The sequence below is a fragment of the Clarias gariepinus genome, chromosome 2, assembly GCF_024256425.1.
Source record: "Clarias gariepinus isolate MV-2021 ecotype Netherlands chromosome 2, CGAR_prim_01v2, whole genome shotgun sequence".
NCBI lineage: Eukaryota > Metazoa > Chordata > Actinopteri > Siluriformes > Clariidae > Clarias > Clarias gariepinus.
In genome coordinates this window covers 33,348,540-33,353,400 of record NC_071101.1, presented here as the reverse complement: position 1 = coordinate 33,353,400, position 4,861 = coordinate 33,348,540, and positions in this window count along the sequence as shown.

Here is a 4,861-nt window from a genome sequence, read left to right as displayed (position 1 = left end):
GGATGCACCCCTCAGGTGCCTATGGATTACCCCTAAGGCCTTACAGCTACAGCTATACCATGCCTGTAAAATGCTTCATTTTCACTTGTATATTGCTTGTTTCTCTTCATTTTTCATCAGTGTAATACGTGTTATACTGGACATTATATACTCATAAAAGGAGCACAATTATTTGCCAAGAGAACAGGAACTTTAGGCTTTAAAGGAGTAAATATATCTATGAATAGGACCAATGGCGTACAATAATCCCATAATCAAAAGTTTCCTTTGTTCAAGTTTTTTTTTTTTTTTTTGCAGTGCTTGTTATTTCACTGGACGTGCAGAGCAACCAGACTAGTGAGAGTCTATCAGCGGGAAAAACAACACAGACTCAGAAAAGGAACAAGACTACATGAAGGGAAAAATGAGAGCAACACAGACAAATGAGGGAGCTGTAGACTCTCAAAGGACTGACACTGAACAGAATATAAAACTAGAGGAAAACTGAAATGTGAAAAAATATATATATTATTTAAAATAATAGGCAGGTATACCAAACAACATATGGTATCACAATCATTATATATTATTACAGAATTGTAATACATAATTATACATATTAACCCCAACACGGCTATAGTGTGCCACTTAAAATTAGCTCTTGCAATCATGTGATCCAGAATCCTCCATCCGCCATTTTGGCGGGCAATAATGTCCGCCACAGATAAAAACACCAAGCCAAATAATGATGAATCACTTGCTACATTTACCCATCATGGATTTTACTAAACATTTGATGAGAGATCAAAGAAAGGTATACATTGAGAGGCTTCAGTCATTGAATATTATTGAATATTAATTATTTAGAACACGTTCAAGAACAATGCACTACAATATTGATATTATTATTAAATGCTTTGTAGGTTTTCTGGTAACATTTAATGGTAAACTATATAATTTATAATTAAAAATTTCAGGTGAAGAACCACAGGCGTTAACTGTGTCAGTGCCAATATCAGTACCGCAAGAAAAAAAAATACATATTTGTTGAAATTAAGTATTTTAGAGGTGGCACAGTGGTGTAGTGGTTAGTTAGCACTGTTGCCTTGCCCCTCCAGGGTCTGGGTTTGATTCTAGCCTTGGGTCTCTGTGTGTGGTGTTTGCATGTTCTGTCCAAAGACTTGCAGATAGGGCTAATTGTAGTTTTCAAAAATTTCCCAAGTGTGTGAATAATTGTATGTGCTCTGTGATGTATTGGCACCCTGTCCAATGAGTACCTAGCCTCATGCCCTAACTTTCTGTCTTTAACTTAACCTGTATTTTTACAAAATTTTTTATAAATACATCTTTTGGAAGAAAGATTCAGGCAAGGAGTCAAATTTACTAACATTAATTTGCAACATAAAAATGACAACAATGAAACATTCTGAAAAAAAAATTCACGAAAGAAAAAAAAAAAGTCTTAGAAAAAGCCTTGATATTGTTGTTAAATATGCATTCTGTTGTTAAACATGTCAGGTTTTGGCCTTTTTTTTTTTTACCATCCTTTCCATCCACCTGTCACTCCGTGCTGTCTGACTGACCGACAAGCCCCTGAGCAGACAGTCACACTAGTGTGATTTGTGATTTACCATAAGTAATATAACAAATTGTGCTATATTATTTAAAATCTTCTAACTTAATAAAAAAAAAAAAAAGTTCCAGGGGCATGTTCGTAAGTCCGACAAATTATGACTTATACGCCTTTGACACGAATATACAATGTAAAGCGTACCAGTCCACTTGACTATATCTATTTCCCTTTTTCCCACACTGCCAGCATGTTGCCAAAATCTGTTGTCACAGTGTTGTTGCTGCGCCTTTAAATTTCCAGGGGAATCCTAAATGCCATTTTGTGTCAGAACGAATTGCCTTATAAGAAATAATGAAAACTTAGATGATTTTTTTCAGCAACCGAAAATAACCAAAATATGAATAATAAAGTAAAAATAAAACTAATTAACCTGCACTTTACCTTTGAAAGGAGGAGGAGGAGGAGAAAGGGGGTGGACAACTTTCACACACACACTCACACACACACACACACAGGGATGTTAAATTTAATTGTAAATTTTTTTTAATCGCGAGGACGCCATTTTGTCTTAAAACGGTTTTCCACTGTGCTAAGATTTTCGAAAATAAGGATTATTCACCATCAGGACAGCGGTGCAGGACAGATATTTTTCCATGCTTCCAAAGTGAAATTGAAATTGTTGAGTCCGACTTCTGCAGCCCCACATGCGCACACACTATATACCAGACTTCCTTGTTTGCATCTGCGAATGTTCGAAGGACTGCAGGCCGTTCAATGTTCAGAGAAAGTAAATTTATCTCTGCATGCACTCTGAATTAGTAGATGTAACAAAAGGACATAAATTACACTAAATCTATATTTTGTTAAATTTATCCAACATTTAATTTTTTATTATGATACCTGACATGGGCACATTACAACCAACATGGGCACATCACAAAAGGGGCAAATAAGTCCTTATCCAAATAAGTCCAAATAAGGGGCAAATAATTCCAACTATTTAGATTGTTGTTTGTGCATCGACAGAGTGATGTATGGCACAGCTGCGTCATGCACCATCCTTCAGACCTTCACTATGTACCAGGAAGTCTAAAAAAAGATGATCCACCTGCTTTAAAGTAGATACTAAATATTTTATGAGTTGGTTCTACTGCATTACATCCTTTTGCCAGACCTCTCCAGAATATTCAAATCACCAACTTTCCAGGCAGGGATTATTACTTAAAAAGTGTGTATACCTAAATCCAAAAATGGCTTAGGATAAGAGGAATTTAGTGGGTACATTATGCACAGAGGAAATCATCTTCGTTGCCACTTGAAGTATCCGTGGTTTGCTCCAAAGCTCCTAATAACACACTTGCAGTTGAACAACTCACTCATAAGGTACAGTAAGCAGCTTAAAATGTGAGGCAGGTGAAATGCTGTTGACAGCATGTGATAGATGATAACACCTTACTCAGGGCTCCTGGTCTGACTGATGTTTTTAACAATATGTAATGTATCTTCATAGGCACAGCCTGTCTCTTTCTTGTCACCCAAGACTGAATGTAGACAGACAGTTGAATGAGGCATGATTGGATGTACAGTATATTACATAACATTAAGGCTCCACCTTTCTGTAGCTTTCTCTACAGCTGCTTCACAGCTGCATTTTTTAAATGTACAAAACTGAAACTTACAAGATTCTTACATTGAACCACATTTTTAGGCCATCACTGTCATTGATACAACCACATTAATGTTACAGATGTTCTTATAACAAAAGGACAAACTGTTCTTTAGCTTATCTATCCAAAGCAGTAGCTAAACTTATTAACTTTTTTTTATGCTTTGTTTCTTTTTTACAAAGGTTTTCAGATTGGATCATTTGGACTGCAAGATCTGGCACAGACTTTTACTGACCAAGGACCCAAGGAGGTGGCAAGGCTTAAACGCCCCCCACCCCCAACCCCCCCAACCGTCAACCCCCCCCTCCAAGCAGCAACTCAGAGCCTCACCCACCTGAGCCACAACTGCCCCAGCTAAACTTCTTAACTAAACTGTCAGAAAATGGTTTGGTCTGGATTATAGGCATAGTTAAAAAAATATCATTCCATAACTTTAAAAACAATAAAACCACCTAGAGGAGCACAAAACCTGAAGCATGGCTCCTCAGGACCTCTGGGAGTGTGCTGTGTTTTGTCTGGAACAGGACATTGACATTCTTTAGGTGCCGTGGGCTGTGAATTGGACTTGTTTCTCTGGCTCATCTCATGAAAGCTTGATCAGATTGGAGATGTGGGGAGTGTTTAAGCCCTGAGCTCTTTTCCTGCTGCAAGGTGGGCTACACGGTGGGCTGTGATGTGCTGAGACAATCTGATAATTTTTGGAACAATTCTGATCATAATTTCTAACACATTTCATGCTTATTTCCCTATTTTCTTTTGATTCTGTAAAGCTACTTTGCTCAATGATTTTGTTAAACGTGCTACTGTATATATGAATTGAATTGCTGGTTGTTCTGATACCTTTCTGTCGTAGTAGACATTGAAATTTTCAGTGATTGTACTGTATTGGCATTTCAGTGGGATCACTGGGTCAGGCTATTCTTTGTCCCCACGGGTCTGGATGAGCCTTGGGTGCCCATGATCCTGTCACCATTTTACTGGTATATTGATTGATAATCAATGTTAATGTGTTAATGTCATGGCTGATCGATGTATAGCCCATTTAAATGCATAAATCTGGTTATATACATCGCTGTAATGTAATTACTGTTACATTTTCACTGACCAATGAGAACATGTATTGGAAAGGAAATAACCTGTAAATGCCAGAGTAGCTCAAATTCATTGGATCTAGCTATCCTGAATATATGTTTTTGCAAAGCAATGAAAAATCTAAATTCAAACATGCAAATAACTTTTATGAGGAAAGCTACAGTCTTCTGGCCTAATTAAATTAATTAAATGGATAGTGGTTTAATTTTGCAATTCTGAAATATATCCAGAAGATTGGTCTCAGCCGTGATTCTAATTCACACTCAAACCAGTTACCCTTACTTGACTTGAGTAATATTTAAAATGTCCAAAATGAAAATTATTTATTTAAATTGTGTCCCAGTTAAGATTTTTTTTTTTACTATAAACATGACTAAGGTATTGTCACAAACTTGAAAAAATGTGGTCAGCTAGGAAAGGTATGCTAGATATAATGATGGCATCAGAGTTTATCTATAACTATAGTTTATGCGATAGACCTGACATTCTTCTTTTATTTAGATTAAAGCAAAAAAAGGTCTCTTCTTCTTAAGCTAAAAGTAGAGGTGGT